The following is a 25,731-nucleotide window of genomic DNA, read 5'->3' as shown; positions in this document are numbered from 1 at the left end:
CATTGCTTGTTTAAATATTAAAATACATATGGTCCATTGTCCTTTTTTTTTTTTCTGCACGAGTACTTGTGGAAAAAGATCAGGTTACCCCTTGTCTTTCTCCTGGCTAATGTTACCTGTATGTTTTGGTGTTTCTGCCTGATATTAATAGGAAAGTAAGAGTTTAAACTGTAAAGAAACTGTAAAACCCCAAGAAAAGAAGACTTATCCTTATAGCAAAAAATTCTTCTACCTGCAGGGTTGGATAAGAAATCTTCACAAGTTTCAGGTCTTGAATGTGATTGAGACCAGATACCGTTTTGAGTAGGCAAAATAACTTGTTATTTCTCACATGCACTCTTTTATAAAGTACTAATTTATATGAAATAAAAATAGATAATTTCAACCTGAATTATTGAAGAACAGCTAGTTAATGGGAAAGAGCTCATGAAGACTAATTAGGGAAATTAGGGTAAGCAATAGAATTCTGGATTCGTTATACAGCAGATCATACCCTGCATTCATTGAACAATCCAGCCCCACACAGCTGTTTGTTCACTTCCTCTCCCAGTGGGGAAAAGAATAAAAAAGGTAAAAAACTAGAAAATTCTTGGAATTGAGATAAAGACAGTTTTATAAGTGAAGAAAAAGCCATGTACATAAGCAAAGCAAAACCAAGGAATTAATTCACCACTTCTCATTGTCAGGCAGGTGTTCAGCCATCTCCAGTAAATCTGGGCTCCATAACGTGTAACAGAAGGTTGGGAGGACAAAAAGCACCACTCTGAACATCTCCCACTTCCCCCTTCTTCCCCCAGCTCCATCTCCTGATCATGTTGCTGTGTGGTGTGGGATATCCCTCTGGTTAGTTGGGGTCTGCTGTCCCAGCTGTTTCCCCTCCCAGCTCCTTGTGTAAAGCCCCAGCCCTCTTACTTGGCGGTGTGAGGAGAAATGCAGAAAAGTCCTTGCAGCTGTGCAAGTGCTCTCAGCAGTAATCCTAGTCCTGTTCACCATGGGGCTTCCCCTGAGCTCATTCCCCTGTGCGTCCTTGCTGTGTTGGGGTGCCCAATGCTGGAGGCAGTATCTGGACTTGCTGAATGAGGAATGCTGCATTTCATTTAATGCATCCTGAGATGCTGTTGGTCACCTGCCCTGACAAAGTTCACTGATGGCTCATGTTCAGTCTCACATATGCTAGGGACCCCATGCACATTTCAGCAAATCTGTGTCCCAGCTTGTCCATCATTTACCAGTCTCATGTATAGTTATAATTTATGAGTCTATAAATTGGTTATTGTGAGATAAAAGGGTGCTAAAGAATAACTTTTTTTGATTGCTTCCCAAGGTGACATTGCATCTTGCTAGCTTTTGTCTGCTTTCTGATGTAGCTATTTTGAACTTGGAATCTATCCTTGTGAGAACTAATCTGCAGTGCTTTTAATAGAGAGCTATAATTCATCATTTGGTCAGTTCTATTCAAAAGAATTCTGTATAATAGACTTTCTTTTTCTTTAATTAAAAAAGAAATCAAATAAAAGGCTATGTGATTTCCAATAAACATAGAAAATAATGAATTAGACATAGGTGTGTTTTGATCTAAGGCAAAATCCTTACAATATTGTCTTTCCCAGAAAATTTCTTCCTCCTGATTTACTGGTTTCTTTAAGTGACTTTGAGGATTGAGAGTTGTGAGTAAGGATGTTTTAATACACATTTTTTATATTTACTGAGAGGGTTTATAAGTTATTTGCAGTTGCAATACTTGACCAAATGCATTTAATATTGGATCCAAGTTTTAGGCAGTTTCCTCTTGTACCATGCTTTGGGTATTAATGATCTGCTTTTCCTGTTTGGCTGCTTTCTGAGATTTGACTTTCTTTTCTTGTGCTAAGTAATGAAATAAGTTTTGCTCTCACATAATTTCTGAAATAGTCTTTTGCATCTGCTGTACAGCACAGTTGTGGTTTTGGCAGGTTTTTTTGTATCATTGAACATAAATTACCCTGTGCTCTCCTCTAACTTCCTCTGTTGTGTCTTCCCAGATTATAAAATTCAATTGTTAGTGGTTTTTCTTTTATTTTTGAAGACTTGCAACGATAGCACTTGTCCCTTTGTTGATTGTCATATCACTGCCAACAACTTCAACATCTCAGGCTTTCAACCATTGAAATATAGAGAAATATAGTTGCCATGTATACTGGAAGCACAGCGGTAGAGCACAAAGCCTTTGGAAAATGCAGACCTTGCAAAGGAATACGTGTCAATTGACTGCATTTCTTTGAATCACAAACTGCATCGCCAAATCTTGCAAACTCATGGTAACTAGAAACTGCTGAACTATGGGATAAGAACTACATATTTTAAGCTCTACCCCCAAAGCTATTGCATTTTCAACAAATGAAGTTGATACTTTTTTTTAACATGATTTGTCTAACATATGTTAAAGATACAAAATATTATGCCACTCTGCAGAGCACAGGAGGGTGCCTGAGGCGACCTTTCAGAAACAAGCCCTTCTCACTCCAAAAATTTACCAATGCCAAAAGTTCACCCACAGGGCTGTCATCTGATTTGCCATCCCCGGTACAGCATGTAAAAACTGAGGTAAGTTATTATGTGGGATACTTCTTCCCCACAGTTACTCACCCTGTATTTGCAATAGAGCAAACTCAACAGTGAGAGGCACTGCATTCTGCTGCAGATGCTGCTGTTTTACAGATACTCAGCACATTTCAACCTACTTTAGCATTCACAACCAATCACTGCTATAATGTGATCTTTACATGATGCTTGTAGCACTCATATAACTTGTTAAGGTGCTATTTACAATCTAGGCACTCTTGTCAGATGACACCAGCATTTCCTAGCTGATAGACAAAGACTCATCACATCTGTAGTCCTAACATCCTTCCTTTTCCTCATTCCTTTAATCTTAAAAGATGTTTCCTCATCATAGAATAATTTGTCTGATTGCAGTACTCAGAGGATGAGTCCTATTCATCAGCTTCATTCCTCTTTAACAGAATTGTTATGCCTCCAGTTGCATTTATAACTGGTATCCAGATTTAAGATGTTCAAACTGAAGTGTGGAGCCTATAAAGAAAAATGATCTGATAGCTGTACAAGTGGTACTTGTTAAAAACCTTGTCCCAGTTTTCCCATGTTATTGTCGATACTGATGTTCTGATTAATTTACTTCATTTGACAGTTCATCAGCATTTGCTGAGCTCTTACCCTACTGTTTTACATTAAAGCCTTTAAAACCCCATCGTAAAGATATTGAAAAAAAAAGTGACACCCAAATATCAGCCATTGGTCACATATGGGGAATTTCAAGTAAGGATTTGTCTGGGCCCCCTGGAAATTCTGAGTATATTAGCTTATTTGTTAACAACTCTACTCACAAAAAGGAAAAGTAAGAACTACTCCTGATTAAGTGCTTAACTTCCTTTTCCACACTGAAGAGTCACTGGCATAATAAAATTTATGGTTCTCTTCCCCTTAAGAATCAGAAATTAAGAGCCCTTGCTGCAGAAGTACTATCAACATGAGAAAGGAAGTTTACTACTCTCTTAGGTCTTTAATCCTAACAGTTGCTCACATAATCTGAACCAGACACAAGTATTACTGCAGAGAATAAGGGAGCTCTAGTGAAAAATTGTGCACAGTGATGCCATCAATGAAATAAGCTTTGCAATTTTCCACAGAAGCCTACATTCCCTAGGCGCTAGTGGGCTCCTAGAGAGCTATACCAATCCATCCCACCTAAACTCTGCAAGGGCAGTGTTGAATTTTCCCTCTCAGAGTCACTTGACATTTTTGTCCCTGCTACTGAGATTCTACAACAGCTCCAAAACCACACTGTATAAAATTCTGACAGAAGAAATGTCCCTGGCTTCAATTACTTAGCATGTGTTCAGTATTCATGCAGGATGCTTACAGAGAGGAGTTTGAAAGGCAGAGACACAAGTGTGAAATGTGCTGAGGCAAACACTGAGATGTCAGAAAGAAGCAAGTGGTGTCATGGTGCTGCTGTGTTCAAAAGACCAGTGGTGTTTGTAAGAAAGGGGAGCACCCTGTGTCATTGTGGATGTTCAGTATATGAAATGGAAGGCAAGAACGGGAGACATCATGATTTGGAGAGCAAGTGAAACAGAGCAGCAGATAAAAGAGAATGAAAGGCACTGTTGGGGTGTGAGCAGGGGCCTGTCAGTGCATATGCCAGCAGTGCCTGCAGTGGACAACACAGTATCTCCTGCATCATCATTAAGCTCCCTTTTGAATGTTTTTCCTACACAAAGGCTCCCTGAGGAGTGGGAGGGCTGAGCACCTGCCTGGTCGTGGGGCTGTGTCTGTGGGGAAGGGGGCAGCACCAGAGGGATACACAGTTGCAGGGTGTAGGTGCATGTATGGGGGTGTACCTTGTGTGTGCATGTAGAAGTGGGCTGCTACAGCAGATGGAGTGCGACTGCAGCTAGAGAAGTTAGCTGCAGTGGGAGTGGGATCAGCCTCTTCTCCCAGCCAAAAAGGACAAAAGAACATAGCCTCGACCTGTGCCAGAGTAGGTTCAGGTTGGATGTCAGGAAGAATTTCTTCACTGACAGGATGGTCAGGCATTGGAATGAGCTCCCCAACGAAGTGGTGAAGTCACCATCCCAGAAGGAATTAAAAAAAGACTGGACATGGCCTTTAGTGCTATGGTTAATTTGCATGATAGTGTTTGGTCAAAGATAGAAATCGACGATTTTAAAGGTCTTTTCCAGCCTCAGTGATTTTATGATTCTACAGCTCTAAATGTGGCCATAATGTCAATCCTGTAAAACAGAAGTGTATAGGTAGTCAAATATAAAAAATAATATAATTGTAGTAGAATGAGAGTTGTGTCACTATGAAAGCATGGTGAAAGAACTCTCATTCACTTACCAGTACTTTATTTTTTGGATGCTGCATGGTTCTGTCAAGAATTAATTCCCAATATCATTGTCTCACAGGAGCTCTGTACTGATTACAGAAACAGCAGTTTTAACAGTTTAAACAGCATGGAAGGAGAGCCACACAAATAGTCTAAATTACTGGTCTAGGTCAGTTAAAGAATCCCCAACAAAGGTAGCAGCAAAAGCAGGTTTAGTACAAAAATAAAAGTAATACAAAATTTTTTGGCAATATTCATTCTACTACTTACGAGATGGTTAAAACATGCAGAGAAAAAAAAACCCTAAAATCATAAATAAATCAATCTAAAACTAAAATCAACACAAAAATTATTACATGGAGGCTAGGGTGAATGGTGACCAGGAAAAGGGTAAGGATATAAAGAATCAAGGGAGACTGTCCTGTTGAGGCATAAGGTTCACTTTGGCTTTGACCAACAAATTAAGCCTAAAGCTACTAACAATACTTAATCAACAACCTACTTTAAAAAAATTAACAAAAATTCTGAAAGCATTTACTATATCACAACAGTAACTCACTGATAAGTTTAACTTACAACTCTAATATATGTAAGAATCTAAGGGAGAAGCATTTGTAGTACGTTTGTTATAGTTTATCCATGCTCACACACATACAGACCTAAATAAATATGGAAAAGTAATACCTGTGAAAAATTTCCCCTAAATTCAGTGAATTATTCCTTTTGGATGCCTTTGCTTCTTCTCAATGGGTGAAGTGTTGAACCTCTGGAAGTGGGGGTATCAGCCCAGGCTCCCTGTCACTGTTCAGCAGTGATCCTCCAAGTATAGCAAATTTGAGAGTTTGCTGGCTCTGAGAGATGTCCCACTCAGAGGGAGATCACTGGTTGCATCCTGAGGCTGTCCAGGAGAGGTCAAGGGATCTCACGATCACATTTATGGACTTGTTAAATAGGTCATTAAAGCTGGCTTTACTCATAATAATTCTTCATTCTGGATGCAATTTGGGTTTGTAATTTTCTATTAAAGTTCAATAGCAAATTATTCCAGTTGGGTTGTTATTCAAGGAAGAAAAATAAGTTTCCAAAGTTGTTCATTAAAAATCAGGAACTTGTTAGATAGCCTAAGTTCTTAGGAGCAGACAGTGTTTCTGATAAACTCAAGAGAAGCTTAGTCTGGTTGTTTTTGGTCAAGGCTGAGGCCTAATGAGAATTTCTGAGATCACAGAGCATCCCATGAGGAAATGAGGGAATCTACCACCACAGGGAGGAGCACCTTCTAATGATTATCAAACATTTTGCATTTCTGACCAGTCAAAATCACACTATGTAGCATAACACCCACAGAGCCATGCAGTTTTTGCTATGAAATAAAAGATGGAGAAGATGGTACTTTCAGTCATTACTTTCACACACAGATGGGCCTGAAAACCAATGTTTTATAGTGGCTCCAGTTATTGCATTCATGAAAAGGCATACAGGATTTGACAATCACCCAAACACCTGGAAGCACTTGAAATATGATATTCGGCTCCCCCATGCTTAGCCCACCATTGAATTGCTTTCTATCACCTGCAGTTGAATATTTTCATTACAATTGAATGCTTACTTCATTTTCAGATTGTACTTGGAAATGCAGTTCACTTTTACAATTCTTATCAAAACAGGATGCTCATGAGCACACTTCTGGTGAGTCAATTCTATACATTTGTTATTTTGTTGCAGTGTATTTGTGACATTACTAAATGGAAGAAACATTTCATGGTGCAAAAGTTAAAAGGTTCTGGGACTGTACTCACATTAGATACTAGATAAGCTGCTAAAACAAGGAATTGTGTGAACTTTAAACATAAACATAAATTTAAAATCCATTGGAGCAGATATATTGTTAGCAACTCTCATGAAAGAACCACATAAAAATGAAGCAATTAATTTAAAGACTGGGAAAAATAAAATAAACATCTCCTTGTATCTTTGAAGGTAATAGTTGAGAGTAAAAATGATCCTTAGGTAAAGTAAAGTAATTTTGGGGTTATTGCTATTTGAAGGAAGTAAGGTTCATATATTTATATAAAGTGAGTGTAGAAAGGAAATGTGCTGTTACACTGGTGAGAGCTTCAGTGGAGAGAATCTAGGACAACACCTTCCAAAGGCTTTCTGTCTTGGGCTTCTGGCTTGAAAAGTAAATGTGCAAAGATATGCCTGAATTTTCTCCAAGCAATCTATCACATTTAAAGAAAAAGTCCCCTTGGGTTCTCAGAGATAGGAAGAATGACAGAATGCTTTCAAAATTATTTTGTGGGTCCACTGATAGAAATCCCTAAAGGAATAATTTCTACGTGTAACAGTAGGTTCTCTCCATCAGTACTCAGAAGTAAGGTGATTTCTTTTGCAGTGGACTGTTGAGCAAGTCACAACTGTAGACATAGTGGAAAAGACTTTTTTCTCTCTAGATAGTCCCAGTGAAGATTGAATCTGACAGCTGTTCTGAGAATATTCAAAGATGTGAAGAGTTCAACAGTAAGAAAAAAAAAATGCATTTCTTACAAACTCAGCCACCTGGCATATGAGAACAAATGAAACAGATGATTAAACCAACACTAAAAGAACCCTGAGAAAATAACCAGATGAAAAGGAAAATTGAGATTTGATAATTCCCTTGGTTCCAACAGCTCCTCAAACCTTCCTTGCTACTAACAGAAACTTCCTTTGAGGAGCTTGAGGCTGAAGTATACACAAGACAGAACATCTGATATGGTACAAGTGCTGTCAGCTACATGGGTCAAATCATTATGTAAACATTATGTTAATTTTGGAATCAGGCACATTTTTAAGTAGCTACTAAATTACAGAAATCCAGGACTAGAAGCAAAAGCTTGATTTTACAAATTTTAGAGAGAGGATACCTGTGAGGGTGGAAATCTGGGGATGCAATTAGCCTATGCAAATCCTGAACACAGGCTGTGTCACAAATGCAATGGGCTGTAACCAAACTACAGGCAAGGTCAACCCTTTTGCAAATTAAAGTTACTGGAGAGAAGAAAGCAATAGATAAGTTTTACCATTCAAGTCAGCTGAAATTGTGCAAGCAAGGCAATTTTTCATGACTGTGGAGACCCATCTCTGGTGTATTCATGCGAAGCTGGGATTTGGAAGAAAGGTTAATTTTTGCTTCTTTCTTTTGAGTGGTTTTAAGAGAGCTAATTTTTTGTCCATAGCAATTCATGTAAAAATGGAGTTTAGTATTTAGAATTACTGAAATTATCACCAAAAGAATAAAAAATCAGAAGCTTTTAATTCACGATGATACTATTTTTGGAGTGCAGTCTTTAATTAAATTTATAGCTTTAAAAGATTATTTCCCATTAGAAAATTGATTTAAAGTAAGAAACTTATGTTTATCTCAAGATATGAGCTGAGAACAAAACAAGGCCAAATCCTTGATTCAATAAAATCAAAGTATTAGCAGAGAATTGACTTTGAAATTACTCTACTGAAAGTAGTAGCAATAGAATTCTAGAAATTGTTCAGAGTGATGGAACTGAAAAAAATTACAGAAGTAGTGTAGCCTTGTAAACATAATCAAATCAGAAGAATCTGAAGAATTATACTTTTTCAGATGCTAAGAAATATTTATAAGTTGTTGACCTCTTGGGACCTCAAGATTCAGCTCTGTGCCAGAACATTTTTTCATGGAAAGAGCTCATCTCTTATTCTTTAATTGTTAGCAAAATCTTTCATTAATAGCTGTACTAGAAATTGATGTACTTAAGTTATCACGTTTAACCCTTATATTAAGTTAATTTTTTTTGTGCTAACCTTGATGCCTTTTCCTGATCTTAAAAAATTGAGAGCCAGACACTGTTAAAGGATTAGAGGTTTTTACCTCAGTATTTTAATAAGGATCCTTATTGGGGCAACACTTCGCCGAGGTGGGATGCACCGCAATGCGCACACACATGATAGATTGCATATACAATTTATAGACCTTACTAATTATCACATCTAACAAGGATGCCCCAATGGGAGCCCTGGATGAATGGTATGATATTCCCCCATCTGAGGAATTGCCCCCCTGTACGGGCCAAATCTCTAGTTTAGAGGATATGTCCTAGAGAGGACCTTGGTTTCCCAGGATCGTGTAGGGCTTTCTGGCCTCCTACTATGACACCTTTAGGATGTTTGGTCTTCTGGCCTGACAAAATACTAGGGCTATGCTAAGTTATCAGACTTAAGGAATTACAAGTATACATGCTAAGAATACTAAGGATATATAAAATTTATATAAAAGTATATAAAAGAAAGGACATCATCTTGCCATCAACCTAAGACACTCTGATCTTGTTCTGTGGTCAGTTCACACTATCATTTTTTTCTGCTATTTTTTTGCCTACAACCTGGTCCCTGCATGATCACAATTCTCCTTAATGTCTTGAAATGAGCTATAAGGCTTAGATGTTCTATTGATGGGACACTAGCACAAACTCAACAGCAAGTAACCTTAATTTTTCTTCAGAAGTCTCTTTCCTGTTTATGTGAGTGGCATAATCCATCCTACACCACAAACCCCTGTTCAGAGGCACAGCTTATGTGATGATTTCCTCCAAATTCTAAGCATACTTGAGTCTATGACTGAAGATACAGGATTTTTTCCACCTGTATTAGACCAAATAGTATTTGTTTGTAACCAAATTACCAAGTGAGCTGTGTCCTTCCTTGATAGGAATTTGACCTGCTACACTCATGTGAAACTTTCTTTCTTCAGAAATACACTGTGCTCCTATGCATTTAATCATGATGCCAACAAGCAGTAGGAAACTGCTAAGATCTTTCACATCTGGATATAAATTCAAAGTCAACAAGCCTTGGATAAACAGGATGAGAAATTCTTCATTTAATTGAACTCTGTTTAATATTTACTTATATTTTTGGTCTTTATGAACTCCTGAGCCTGAAAAATAATGCTATAAGCCTATGGGCACCTAGTACTTTTATTACTCAAGAACTACAGGCACGTTCCACTCTTGCTTCCCTTAACTTTCCCACAATTACAAAAGTGGTTTCCAGTTAGCTCCTGATTAAAGCTTTTTGAAGAACAAGAAAAATGCATAAGCTTTAAAACATTTAACTTTGGACAAAGGCACTTTTTTTTTCAGAGAAGAGGGAAGCCTTTGAACGAAGTCTAATTTGATTATTTAGTTAATCAAGCATTGTTATGTCAGCACATTTGATGGAATATAACTACAGCAGCTCCCTCTCTTGAATCTGTGTATTTTAGCAGTCTGTGCACATCTCCTCCTTCCTGACAGACTTGTAGTGTCTGCCTAGATCAAGTAGGTGCCCATTGTTCCTTGTTCCTCTCTTCATTTTGGTGGAAAACTCCTTCTTGAAACCTCTATATTCCTGGTGGATTTTGTTGTTGCTTTGTTTACTTTGTTGGTTTTTTTCTCTCTATAAGAGAAAAGCCCTGGAAACATGTTTTATCAATTCACAATAAAACCAAATAAATGGGTTTCTTCTTTTGATGTGGTAAGAAAGGACTAACCCAAGAGCAATATATTGGAGTGACATCTTTGTTCTTGGATGGCATAGGAGCACAGTGTATTTCTTTGTCACAGAAGCAACCAGACAGATAAGGTGAATTTTATGCAATACTAATCCCAATTCCATCTTGGCCTGAGAAAAATTCCTGCTGCTTTTCTTGTAGTGGTCAAAGGGAGTCCTATGTATATCTAACATTATAAAATAACCCAGTATGAAATGAGACCCCATTATCTTTAAAATTTAAAAAAAGTAAACTCAAAAATATGAGATATCAGAAACCAGCTTGTCTGTGCAGTGGGCACTCATGTCTCTTTATTTCATGTCTGTGTTACTTGTGTGACCACATTTACACAGGATCTGCCCCATGTGGTACCTGGAAATGTTAGTACTCACTAATCAGCAGCTGTTCAGATTCCATTTTCTTCCTGGTTTTTCCATGTAGTCTCTCAATACTTACTGATTGTCACTGAAGGAAAAAAAAAAAAGTTAGCCCTTGGCCCTTCCCTTTGCTGAAGACCTTTTTCTTGCAGTGCCCAGAATTAGTACTGTCGGTTGTTTCATAGAATTAGTTTTTATTCTATAAAATCATAAAACAATATGTAATGGGTTCTGTGTTCAAACCACTAATTGATTTAATTACGTTTATTTGAAAACTCACTTTTTGCCTTAGTAAAACTTGGTATTCAAGCGGAGATATGGTACATGTCAAAGATTTGTGATAGGCTCCATTTAACACATTCCAGAGTACTTTGAGTGGTCTTCAGCTGCTGTTTCCACGTCAGAGTAAGCCTCACATAGGTCCTGTGTCCTGCCTGCTGGACCACTGTGCATTTCTTGTATACCTTATGGCACCTCAGATGCCATAGACACCAATATTTGCAAATTATGCCAATCACCTTATCAATGTACTCACTTCAGTGTCAAAAACATTCAGCGTACCAAATCTTGACACTGGCACAAATATCTTTCTTTCAGAAAAAAAAAAAACCTATAATTTTATACCTAACATATATATGGTACACTAGACAAACTCTATTAATCACTTAAATTCAGTGCTCAACCAGACATGTTATGTCATCATCTGATACTGTTGATGGAAAATTCCGTATGCCTTTTAACTTCATACATGATTTCTTCTATTTCTTCCAGTCTACATGAATGCAAAATTGATATATCTTATTTTAAAACTTGTTACCTCATAATCTTTGCACAGTCAGCTTCGCATTCCTTTTACACTTTTTTTTTACCTCAGTTGTTGGCTCTTCGTCCCTCCTGTACTAGTGTTCTATAGCTGACTAATCTCTGATGTCATTCCTACTTTCTAAGTTCTTTCCCATTCAAATCCATTATTTACCTCCTGGTATCTACCTGACTTTACCTTCAAATGTCTTTTTTATTTTTTCACTACCTTATATTCTTAGTCTAATATTTATATTCCTCTTTAATCTCCTAATCTTTCCTTAGATTTTCAAAGTCTTTTTTTTTAAACCTCTCCTTGGTTATTGCCAGTTATGCTGTCATGCTGTCATCTTTTTTTTTATGCATCATCATCATCTCTAACACTATTTTCTTTCAATTCACTTTTGATTTTTTCTTTCCTAATTTACAGTGGTTTTAGTCTTTCTGAATTTCTTCCCAGTATCTATATTCTTTCCTCAAGAAACTTATTATCAGCTTGCCTTCATTCAGCTTTATGTTCTTTGTCCAGCTGTTCTCAGCATTTAGGAAACATACTTTATATTTTCATGCTGAGTACTCTGCTCACTTTTGCATTTGCTTATTTACTTTCTGACCTGCATCTTGTCATCTTCTTATTCAAGTCAATAGCCTCTTCTTCCTGATATGCTGATAAAAGAATGATGGCTGCTCTTAAAACATGGTAGGAATATTCATTTTTTTTATCTGCCATTGGATTCCAGGTCTTTAAAACCAGATCAAAAACTGTTATGCTTAGACAAACAGTGAAACCCACAAGTGTAAGTAAAATTTATCAAATGTATGAATGAGTTTAGGTATACATTCATTAAACTAAGGAAATTTTGATTTTTAAAGCTTTGTAAATTTGCTAGATTTGTGTAGATTTCCATAGATCTCTGGTATAATAAATTAACTTCCATGCCAAAAGTCAAGCTCTTTTTCTAAAGACAAGGAATGTGAGAACAGTAGTTTTCTGCAAAATATGATTTCTGTGTAGCATAATTGTAGAACTAAAAGGACTCCAGATTTATGTAAAAGAAATTTTATCAAAAAACCTCAAACAATTTTGTAAAAATCTGAAAGTTTTCTACACCCTAGATTTTGCACAATACAGTAAGTTTGATTCAGGATGCAGGTAGCTAACACCATTCAGAATACAGAAGAACATTTCAGACTCTCATAAAAAACTATGGCCCAACCCCTTTTCTGTTATAACCTATTTTCTATGCTACAGACACAATGGAAAATTTAAATGTGGTCACACTTGAGATGGTAGAATATCAAGGAGAATCAATTGGAAGAGTTGTAGTCACTAGGTTGATCAAAAATTTATTTGTATGCTCTTATCCAAAGTTCACTGGCTTTTTAAAGGGTCTATTGATTTCTGTGCCCTTTGAAAGGGGTTTAAGTGCCTCTTTCTTTAAGATTACTGCAGGATATTTTGCTCCCCCATGGTAAACTGTTCAATTTTTCATTGAACAGACTATTGCAACTAGAAATAAAAATCTCAAACACCTAAAATATAGCAGCATTATTTTAAAGCAAAAGCATTTTTAAGATCAATTGATTCATGTAAAAGCTAAATTTTCATTTGTGCATGGGTACTTGGAAAAAAACCCGTCAATGTTAATATCTGCCAATTTCAGGTAAAGAAATAGTTTCTGAATTTCAGATTTCACCTGGGAGCTTTCTAATGATTTTCTGATTACACACGAGAGGTGATTTCAAGATGAAGTGATTACATTTCTATTCATCTATTATATTCAAGACTGTATAGGCATGGTTCATTTATTTGGCATACAAATGAATTTTTATGCATAAATCTATATAAAAATTCTAGATAAACATTCAGCATAAATGGATTTGTACATTGTCAAGCAGAAGATAAATACATTTGAGCTAACATGATGAGTTGCCACAGCTCTCATTGGCCTGTGCACCTTAAGATACAGCTGGGTTCAGGAGCTCTGGCAGCTGCCACCTCTCTTCATCTGTAGCCCTTACATCAACAAAGGGAGTATATGCAATCAAAGAGCTTCTGCACCCCTGGCTGGATAGGAGGTTTTCTCTTTTGTCGTTCTGTGTGATAGATTAAAACCTCATTCGTCATGAAGAAAGGGTTTAAACACACATGCAAAAAGTCACAGTCTATAAATAAATAAACTGCATAAAAGATTTCTGTAATTAAAATTTAAATGACCTTTTTCCCCTGACTTTATCTTTGCACTCTTGCTAGTCAAGTCAGTGGAGACGTAATCCTAATGACAGGGAAACGTGTACTAAAATAAACAATTTTTCAGGGTGATCAGGTACCTGAACGATAATATTACAACATTAGAAAATAGCAAGGCTCATTCTTCTCATGTAATGATTAAAATTTGTTATAAAAGGATATAGGATAGAATGGTAACATTTTAAAGTACTATCGTTCTCAAAAATTATTTAAAAATAGCACCACCTAAATTCTTCAGCCTTGATGGATATCATCCTTCAGCCCTGAAGTAAAAGATTCTTGAAAGTAAATAGACACACCCCAATGCTTTCTTTATGTTTTGCAAGAAATAGAAAAAATTGGTATTTACATAATTGTGATCTTATTTTGGCATGAATAGATGGAGTACTGGACATTGCACTGTCTGGAAGATTTTTCTGAGATGGTGTTGTCATCCTCACAATGTTGAAAAACTCAATTTTTTATAGCTTTCCATGTGAGGCACATGAATAAAAGGCAATTTATGAATTAGAGAGGCTAAAGTTGAGGACGCACAAAGTTCAGCAGTATCTAGGAAAATTGGTTTACAATATCAAGCTAATCAGTCTTTAATGTGAGCTTCCTTCATGTGGACACCTAATTAAGTTTTCAGCATTAACCTTGCATGGGTTTTCTTTTTTAATACAGATAAAAGGCTGCTTAGTGAGGTTGGTATATAACCTTGACAATAACTTTTAACTTTTTCTCCAAAGACTTAAGATATTCCACTTATCTCAACCTTTAGTATTTAAATTAAAATTTGAAAAGCAGCATGTTAATAAATAACTAACACAGAAATTTAAAAATGCTACTTATAGACTGTTCATCTACTTAAGCAAAAGTGCAAAATAAACCTAGGAGACTGAAAATTTATGTATGTATTCAGAAATGTCTCCAGTCTAAAGCAGAAATGAAAATATTTTGCTAGCTCATTTTTAGGCTCATTTTTCACATCCAGCATCAGCTTTCATCTATGCCCATATGGAAGAATACAAGCACTAAGCCTGGTTGTGTTAGACCATATAAGCACTTTTGATACCTGTGCTGTAACTGAGGAGCCTGTGAAAGCCTCTAAGCACACACACAGACACACACTGTAACCATAACATCACAGGCTTGGGATTTGGTCCATCTGGCAGTAGCTTGGCAATTTGCATGTATTTCAATGCAGCTCAGAATTGTTCACTGAGCAGTAATTAATTTTCTCTTCTACAACATATGCAAAGCCTAAGTTTGAAAGTATCAATTACTAATGTCCTTGTTCTCGTATTTAAAAAAAGTAATTTTATACAGGCAAAGGTTTGCAGGATGAAGAGAAAAAGTTAAAGACGAACCCCTACATGTAATATAGAAATATGCAAAATAAATGAGCTTCTGTGAAAAATTTTGAGCAACTAGAAGAACATTTGACATGCAGGAGTTTTATCTTCCTACAAGAGGTCAAAAGATTTCTGTCAGAAACAGGTCTTTTGTCATTCTGTTGTGGGTTTGTTCTGTGACCATGGTCCATTCTTTTGGCCTTACTGACAAAATTTTCTCATCAATACAGTTTGAATAATATGGCTATTTGCAGAAATAGCCTAAAGTATTCACTAATTTATTTCACAATGCATAAAGATAAGAAATGACAGCCAGATGTTAAATACTACCCACATCACAATTAATCTCTGATTGCAACAATGAAAAACTAAGTGCTATAATTGGTACTTTTTCCTTCCTTTTCTTCCATAAGTCAAATGGTACAGTGAGGGTAAAAGTTCAGTCTCAAAGTTGTGCATTAGTTTTTAACACAAGCGTTAAGGCAAGAAAGTCTGAACTCCTCAAGTTGGATTGTGCTGTGTGAGAAAGTTAATGGTTAATGTCAGATACATTGTGGAAAAGAGCTGAGTAGTTGCATAAAATTAACTGTTTGCAACCGAGATATGGAGTGTTGAGAAAACTGAAATGAAGCTCTGCCTAATTGCATCCCACCAAGATATGTGTGTTCTCACATCACCCATGTGAAGCACAATGTACCATGAGATTATTGGAACAATAAAATGTTCTCCATAGTGCCTGAGAGGTATGATTCATACATGGACTTACTAAAGGGCATTAATACACTTCAGTGTTTGACTAGAACCTGAGGAAGATAATTAAGCACTTGAGAAAGGTATTCTGAAAACAAGGCAAAAGTTGGTAACCTGTATGAGAAGTGTCTATGCAGACTTTTAAAACAAGTGTTGCTTACAGAATCAAAATAATCATATAAAATGTAGGCTGGGACAAAAATAAAATTTATTAATGAGCATATATTTTTAGAAACACAGCAAGACATAACAAAATAGACAGTCACACAACCAGATGATTAGTATACTTGCTTACTTGGAAGTCGCCATTCAGGGGGTCTCCTCTTCAGCAGCAGGGGAGAAATTTGGTACTTGCTGTTCATCCTCTCATTCTTTTAAAGTGTTTCTCTGTGTAACAACCATCTTATTTACTTGTCTACTCTCCTACTCACATAGCCAATGCATGGCAAGCAAGACAATAAAATCATGTTAATATCAAGTTACCCCATCCTGGTTTTGCATCAAAGCTTTTCATAACAACTTCAAGTTAATTAAAAAAACCAAATAATACAAACACATTAATACAAATTATAAATTCAAATAATCAACTTTTCATATCAGCTTCAAATTTATATGAATAATGTAAGAAATCAAAGTACCAAAATTCAGTCTGATATTTTAGAGCAGAGAAAGCTGAGATTTATTTAAGATTTCTTTAGAGGAGTTAATTTCAGCTATCACACTCATTCTCACATGGATTTTGTTCATTCACATACATATTTTTGCACCTAAAGAGTCAAGATCATCACAGTATGCAAGTCCACATTGCCTGTCTAGGAGCACTAGTGTGCATTAAAGAGGGTTGTCTTGGATTCTTCTTGTCTGACAACAATAAAGTTTTTATTTTTTTAACAGAATTTTAAATACTCTGCAAAAGTCAACAGGTGTTATTAAGAAGTCCTTTGCTTCAGTACTTACTCCAGCCTCCACAAACCTTAGGCAAGGTTTTTGTTCTGAGGATTTGTTTTTTGCTTTTCATTTTTCAATGTAAGTTTGGAATCTGCACAAAAATCTGGCTATAGTTTATTTTCCTGATAGAGTAATGTAGTACACTATAACCTTGCTTTCATCTTTCAGCTGTTTAGGGTGCATGACTTCCTGCTGATGAGATGTTCCTTGTGTGCTCTGTTCAAAAAACAGACCTTTTGATCTTGATGAAAAAGCCCTGTTTTGCTTGGGTTTATTGCTTGTGGTATTGCTTAGAACAGCACTGCATTAGAGTGGCTTGTGCCAGTGAAAGTCTAAATAGATCTCAGGCAAAGACTCGGTCGAGTTACAGCTGGTTCTGGCAGTGTATTTAAATTGTACATCAAGAAGAATTTTTTTCTTAGCTAATTCAATTAGATTCTTATAATAGTGATTATGATTTAGAATAACACCTGGATTTTATTACTAATATCAGCTTAATAAATGGAAAATTTTCTAAGAAATATTGATTGTGATCCATATCTTCCCCAGCTAGACCCCTGAGGAAAATGGCATTTACAACAGCAGCCACTTGTAGACAGTTGAAAATGTCTGTTTCTTGAAATGCCCTAAATGATGAAAATAACTAACTGGGCTTTGCATTACACTAGTCATGAAATGTTTTTCCACTCTGAGCTATAGAGAAGCTAGCAGTTAATAGGAGAAGAAAACTCTGGAATGAGCAGTCAGCAGCACATTCCTCTGCTAAATTTCTTTTGCAAAAATTGACCTTCTGCTGCTCTTTCACCAAATCTCTTTATTTAGCAAACTTTGAGTGTAAAAGCACAACCTATTTACAAATTCACACCAGCAAATTAGGACCAGATTCATAAAAGACCACTGGCAATTTTGTGGAAAGGCCTTGGAATAAGATCTGGACAATACTGCAGACAGATACAAAATCTAAACCATAATGAGTTAAATAGTGATAATATAATTACTAGTAGTCAACATGATTTATTGGAATATAAATCTTGCAAAGCAAATCTGATTTCAGCCTTCATAAGATTGTAGATTGTGTAAACAGATTTGAAATAATCATGAAAGGAATCACACAAGTAGATCATTAGTTGCCTGACAGACAGAGGAGCTATTACTCTGTTTTCCATCATTTTCTACAAAGTTTTGTACTGGACACAGTTCTGTTCAATATTTTCATCAATTATTTGGTAAAAATATAAATCACTACTGAACATAATGCACTGGAAGGAAAACACACAAACCTTACCAGTGAAATGATGGAAAAAGTGCAGCTGCCTGAACTTAACATCTTACAGCAAAGTAGTAACAAAAATATAATTTGTACTAGTGATTGTGTAAATAGCAGTAGAATAGTAAATAGAGCTGCGAGATATCAGATTTGTGTGATTTGTATCGCTGTTTCACAAGATAATACTAAAAAAGTTTTAAAAGGGAGAAAAAAAAAAAAACAAAAGAAACAACCTGACATTAATGACTGTGAAACTGAGTATTCAGTTTGGCTGTCTTAGGAAGTCATAGAATAACAGAGTCATTTTGATTGAAAAATACCCTGAGGATCTTCACTCCTATTAACCCAGCACTTTCAAGTCCTCCAATAAACTGTGTCACAAAGTACCACATCCTTCGAAGACTTCTAGGAATGATGACTCCACCACTTCCCTTGGAAGCCTGTTCAAGCCTGTTCAATACTTGATGACCCTTTTGGACCCCACCTCCCTCAGCTGCTCTTCATCAGATTCATACTCTAGACCCTTTACCAGCTTTGTTGCCCTTTCTTGGAAAATGCAAAAATAATGGTACTGAACAACTATGCCAGGAAAATTTCAGAGCTTTTGAGTCCACATTAATGTTTAGTTTGCTTTACAGGGGGCAGTTTTAAAGTAAATCTCTTGATTCTGCTCCATCACTGTGCTTTGGATTACATCACAGGGCCATCTCAGGCTGCCTGTGGGTGGATGTAGGGATGTAGATTTGTGCTGGGAGTGCAGTAAGTGTGCCAGGTGTTAATGAGCACACATCCAGCCTAGAGCTTGCTCAGTGTACAAGTCCTCTAAACACTTGTACAGCAAATGACCCTCAAAAAGGTTTACCTACAAATCCAATCCCATGTACTGCCATAATGCGAATACAGCCGGAGTTAAAAATTACTTAAGGACATCTTTTCCCTGTTTTCTTCACATAAATCTAAAAACACACTTTAAAACCTCTCCCCAAAAATGGTCTATTCCCCCAAGTTTCCAGGTTTTTATTTTCATACCAAAGCAAAAAAAAAAAAAGAAAAATTATTGCATTTATTGCTGGACTAAAATGCAGAGTGGGATATGTTAAATTTTCTACTTGTAGAAATAAACAGCTTTTTTAAGATCTGCTTTACAGCTACACTTCAAACTTTTATAAAGTCTTTGACTCAATATTGGAAAAACTCGTAAATGGGCAAATGTATGACTTTCTGGATAAAAGCGTAATTTTCTTGTAAAAAAAAGTGTTATCAGTGGAGTTGTTTTTGTGGAGATAAACCTCTATTTAAGGCTAAGAGCTTCAAGGTTAGACATTTTGCTCTATATTATCACCCTTCAATATGACTTTTTAACCATCTTTTTTTAAAAAAATTACCCATACATTTACTTACCTCTTTGAAAAGATGTACTTAATTGAAAACTAAAGCCTGTTTTTCCTTTTTAATCTCTTTACATTATAAGTAGAATACTAGAAAAATGTATTTTTCAAAAAATATTGAATAGGTTTGTTTCATGTTTGCTTTGGATAGGAGCAGTAGGTAGAAGCAGCTGTATGGCACCAGCTTCAAAGCCAGAGATCATAATCATCAGGGAACTCAAAGAAGTAAACTTAGTAAACTTCATAAGTAAACTTAATGAAACTTACAAGTAGAAATGGAAAAACATTATTGGTTTTGAACTGTACACAGAGATGCAGAAAAAAATGTAGCACTCAACCTGAGCAGAAAAGATTAGGATTCACTTCTGTAATGCCTGTAAATTAACCTCTAGACCTGCTCCTCTGCCCTGTTCCTTTGCATGGCAAAAGAGTTTCTTAGCTGGAAGTTGTGCATTTCCCTTGTGTGGTGTAGAACAGGTATAGAAGAAGCTGTTCCTGAAGAATGCTCCCTAAACTTCAGCTTATATGACCTTGTCCTGAAGAGGTACTCAAATATTTAGCCTGCCTGTCCACATTATAGGACTTTCCCGTGTTATCATTCTACCAAACTCTGAAAAAAGGATGTATCCTGAACTCCCCTCATTCCACTCTTCCTCATTTTCCCTTCTAAGGGTTCTTTCATGAATGGATGCCAGGCTAGCAGTGAAAAAGGCCAAAGTGATTCCTTCTGTTAAAATCCTTTATCTGTTAGCTATTCATCAGATAGTAGCACAGAACCCCGTCTTTTCTTGGATATATCATCTTGTGTTACAATAAGAGGGACTGGTTAAAAGAAATGAATACATAAAAGAAAAAAATAATAATCAGGCCTGTGAAAAAATGACAGAGCTGTACAGAATTTCTGCAATGTAGATAGATTGAGCTTAATGTTAATAATTTTTCACTTATAGATTATTTTTTTATATTATATTTTCAGAGAAAAAGGATGAAATATCCTACTTTGTCAAGATGCAAGGTTTTGAACAGAGAATATCTCCCAGGCATGTTTAGGTTTGTTGGTTGAATGAGCAGATAATCAAATGGAAGAAATATCTCACAAGAAAAATATAAACAGAGATGACCAAAGTTGACTGCTGAGTCTTTTCATGAATAAATTACAGTCCATGTGAATTTTTTACTGAAGGAGGAAATCTCTAATCAGTTTTCAGTATACTAGCTTATGCCTCATTTTATTTGCTGAATTCTGCTTGTGTTCCTTTAGAATTTCTACCGTGAATCCTTCTGCTAAGAAGTAAATAATAAAATAGGGGTAATGTACACTGGAAATAATTCGTGTTCAGTATTGATTCTTACTGAAATGTTGTTGCAATATGACTGATTTTTTCCTAGGAAGATATTGGTTGTGGACATCTCCCTCTCTTTTTAAGATTCTGCTAACATGTTGCAATACAGGATTGCTCACAAGACTCTGTCCCGAGGCAGAAAGTGTCTCATTCAAAGTTCTTTCGACCTTTGATGGCTACAGTAGACCTTAACTATGTTTTACTACAGAAAACTCCAAAGACTAACAGTAACTAAGGATATTTTTGTCCAACATTTATTTAAGAAAAGCTGATGCTTTTTCTCCAATCCATTCTCAAAATGCTGAAGGAAGAAATTCTGGAATGAAATAGCAGGAAACGTGATCATGACTCCTTCACTTGCTTCCTCCAGATAAGTTAATATTTTCTCTGTTGTTCAGGGAAAAATAGAACTCAATAATCAGCATAGAAACAGAAAACAGTTCCAGTTGCAGGGGTAAACTCCCTCTTACTCAAAAATGTAAGGGAACCCATGAGTTTTGGCCCTTTCTGCCATGAGCCTAAGGATCAGTCTGAGTAGATTTTTGCAATCCTGCTTAAAGGATACTTGGAAGAGATGGAGTATTGAATAAAGGTGTAATTGTTATTGCAGGATAAACATACAGTCATAGAGATAGATTACAGCTGTTTATATGACAAGGAGAGAGCTAAATTACAATTTAAACAAATTCTTTAAACTCACTCCTTAAAGAAAAAAAAAAAAAAAAAAGAGAAAGCATATTACTCTAAATTGGAAGTAAAACTTGTTAATTAAAAGGAAAAGGAAATCGGGTAAAAATGGAAGAGACTAACATAAACTGAGACAGACTTCTGCATGAATAGGGGAAAATAATATATTTAATTGTTGTTTTACTTTATTAGAAGACTGCTATTCAGAACCACACTCTGTATCTTGTAAAGATTGCTGTCCCAATGGCTTACAGGATTAAGACTTTTCAAGTCTCTCCATTCTTATCCTTGTGAGTGGTGCGAATTTTAACAGAATGAAGATGTCTCCTCAGAAAACACTGAGTTATGAGTGGCTAATGTCCTCTGATCTGGGGTAGCCACAGGGTCACGTCTCTTAGTGTAGTTCATTTTAGTAATCACATATATCTTGACCACAGATATTATTCAATATAAATAAATTCCAAAAATCTGAAGATAAAGAGGGCATTTGATTGCCTAAAATGGCATCTGCACCATACAGACTACGGAATTTCACTCAAAAGTTTAATAGTCAGAATCATTTTTTCTGGTCTAACTAATGTGGACTAAATTATTTGCTCTGGAGATGTGAAGGACTGGACAAGTGAGTAAACCTTCTGATAAAGCCTTCTGCAGTTCACTATTTCCCATTTGCAGATTGATTTTAAAACTTAAATAGAGTCACTGTTTGATGACAGATGGAAATAATACTATTTATTATTTTTGTTGGTTTTTTGTTTGCTTGCTTGTTGGTTTGATTTTAGCCTCTGGCTCCCAAACAGGTCTGTGAGATGATGTTGAAGACTCTCAGGGCCAGTCTGACAGCTGAAGGACAGACCTCTTTAATAAATGGTGAAGAAATATTATAGATCAATTCTAGCCGCTATTATTTCTGTCAAACCTTATTTTGAGTTGTGCTTCATCTTTCTTTTGAGTCTTTATGTGTCACAGGGTTTTGCATAATTACACGTATTTCTCATACCACATTTTTATATTGTAGTAGGACCTTGATATTTCAGCTGGCACATAACCCAGAAGGGTAGGTGCTGTATGGTAGGTATAGTGCTATATTAATATTAACAACTGCATCAAAGTTCCCTGAGGGACCTATTTTGACAGTCAAAAAATTCTATCAGAAATATGGCTTGCATGAACTTTTTTAAACTGCAGTTTATAATCAAGTCACTTCAGCACTGCTTTCTAAACTAACAATGTATTGCAATGAAAGTTCCTGTAAGGTCACCTGTAATCTTAAGTCAATCCTAAACACCACAGTCTTTGAAAAATGTTGTAGGTGCATGATCCAGTGTTACAAATTCCAGCTCTGTCTTTTTTTATATACCTGTCTAAACCAATTACTTGGTGTAAAAGGTCATCAGTAAAGAAGCCTTTACTTGTGATTTTTGTCATGTTTGATTTAGGTTTATATATAAACATGAGAGTTGAGAGGGGAAACCATACTTCTCCTCTCCAACTTTCAGGTTCAATCTGATTTATAAAACTTATTGTGGATTTATTTTTGTCTTGCAACTGCAATTAAACTTAAACAACAATCACATAAATGCAGGAAATGCTCAAGGTCTTTGTTCCAGACACCATGTATCTGGAGTGATCTAAGATGCTTCTGAGGTGCAGGGATTCTTCTGTTGTAGGTTGACACAGGCTGGATGCCAGGTGCTGACCAAACCATTTTATTACTTCCTTTTCTCAGCAGAACACAGTGAGGGAGAAAATAAGACAGAAAAAACATCATGGTTCAGAATAAAGGCACCGAAATAAAGCAAAAGCAAGGGTTGTGTGCATAGAAACAAAGAAAAACAAATATTCTCTATTTCCCATCATCAAGTTATGTCTAGTTACTTCCCTTGAATTTGCTCCTGAAGATGAACATCAGAACTTCTGGAGACCCTGAGCATCTCATTTTGCTGCGTAACTGTCCAGGGTGCAGGGATAAGAGGGATAAGAGATGCAGTCTTGGCCCTCTCTATTCTATACCGCACACATCCCCGTGGAGAGCAGGGAGCAGTTTTCAGCAGGGAATTCTGAGGTGTCAGGAGTGGAACATTTTTCTTGCCCAGTCATGGAAGGGAGTGGTTTTGCCCCTTTTAAAAGCCACGGAGGGGTCCTTTTCCTTTTGCTGGGCTCACTCGGGAGCGGGAGTCACCCTGCAAGTCCCCACCACAGCCACTCCCTGAGATCGCTGCTGATGGGGACAGCCCCTGCCCAGTGACATGCCACAAGCATGTGTCTTGCATGCCACAAGCATGCCACAAGCATGTCAGCAGCAAAACCCCTTCCAGAGAAAATAGCTTTCCAGGTTTTCTGTGCCCCTGTTTTCCCTGGTTTCCTGATTGGGGGTAGGTGTTTAACCTTGGAAACTCATTTGCAACACTGTTTTCTTATTAATTTTTTTCCTTCCATTGTTCTCTGGAGCCGCATGGCAGAGTGAGGGTCCCTGCTGCTGATACCTCAGGTGTTAGCTTCTATATTTTTCAGATTCTGGGCTGCTTTAGTGTGTGGGTCTGGGCTTCATATAAGGGGATAGTAAGCTCTCTTCACAAAGTAACTAGACAAAACCATTCCTTCTCTACCTGGACACCTAAGGAAGACCAATCTAGATCTCAGGCCCAAGAGGATAAACAACGGTGGAACGAACAGAGAAAACAAGAAGGATGGGACTTCATGGGCTAAAGCTGTAATTGGACAATTAGCTCCAATATGCTAATGGACCAGAACTTATAAAAGTGTGAGACCCCGTGACCTGTCGTCCATTTTGTGGCCCTTTTGAGTTCTCCTGGGGTGCAGCCCTGGCTGGGCTCTTGTGCTGCCCAAGGTGGATCTCCTGAGGCCACTTAATAAATACCTACTTTATTCTTTAGCTCCATCTAGTCTCTGTTCTACGTCAGCCTTCACAATTGAACACCCTTTTTATGGGTAAACCGTCCTCTCTGCTGTTCAATCCTTTATTAAAACTGTTACATTTATCAAGATTTCTTCAGTAATTGTGACTCCAATTTATAAGATCTCCTAGTAGGTTTCCTCTACTGGGAAAGGGGAGGCAATATGAGTGGATTTCATTTTCCTATTGAGTTTTAAAAGGAGAAAAACAAAATAATAGCATTACCAAATATTTTATTAAATTTTATATTAGTGGTTTTAATGTGTAATTTACTTGCTTTGTACTTGCTCTGAACTTGACACAACTTTCTGGGGGAAAAAAAACCAACATGCATATGACAAAATAGCTGTGCCTTGCTTACATACAACACAAATAAAATCAACAGCACTATTAATCTTGAAGAGAAGATTGTGTATTTCAAAATTCCCGTTACATACACTTGCTATAACTGATTTTTTTACCTCATTTCCAAGGAGACAGAGATAAAGAAGGTGTCAGACCTCTCTATAAACCTCATCTACCTGCCATGGTCAACTGTATGATTTGGGCCTGTGATGCAGTACCATAACTTCCTTTCACATTTCTGGGGAAAAAGAAAAAAAATGTATTGCTTTGCAGTGTTTAATAAGTATGCCTGCCTTATCAGTTCCAGTTCTTTTTTGTATGCCTACCCTTTTCTGCCCTGTCAGACAATTGGCCTGACACAAGACTATTGGGCAGGGCACAAAGCAGGGAGCAGAAGATGAACACTACCTCAGGCACATCAAGGCTGTCCTTGAATAGGATGCAAGGCTGTCATTGAACAGGATCCAGAGAAGTTTGATCTATGCCCGCAAAATTCATAAATATAAGCTCAAGAGATTTGAACACTATGGTGTACAGAAAAGCTAATTTATGTGGAGTTTTTTTCCCTTGGAGCCTATAGATGTGGATGAATTTTGTGTGAAGCAGACTAGTTTTACAGATGACTGTATTCCAAGCAAAACTCTCTGAAGCATTTCTATAATAGCTTTACTTTGTAAAACATGGAATTTTTCAACAGAATATGCAGTTCTGCAGTATAAAGATTTTATTGCAGTGGATTTGGTATAAACTATATAACTCACAGCTTCACTATTCATGATGAATTTACAGACTTCTTTATGTACACAGGTTAGGAAATATTTAGGGTTGAAGGATTCCTTAAAAACAAATGCTATGAACTTTATTTGATCATATAAATTAAAAAGGTA

The sequence above is a fragment of the Melozone crissalis genome, unplaced genomic scaffold, assembly GCF_028551555.1.
Source record: "Melozone crissalis strain CALT ecotype California unplaced genomic scaffold, PUWL_Pcris_2 ptg000013l_1, whole genome shotgun sequence".
Classification (NCBI taxonomy): Eukaryota; Metazoa; Chordata; class Aves; order Passeriformes; family Passerellidae; genus Melozone; species Melozone crissalis.
Note: the sequence above shows the minus strand (reverse complement) of the source record.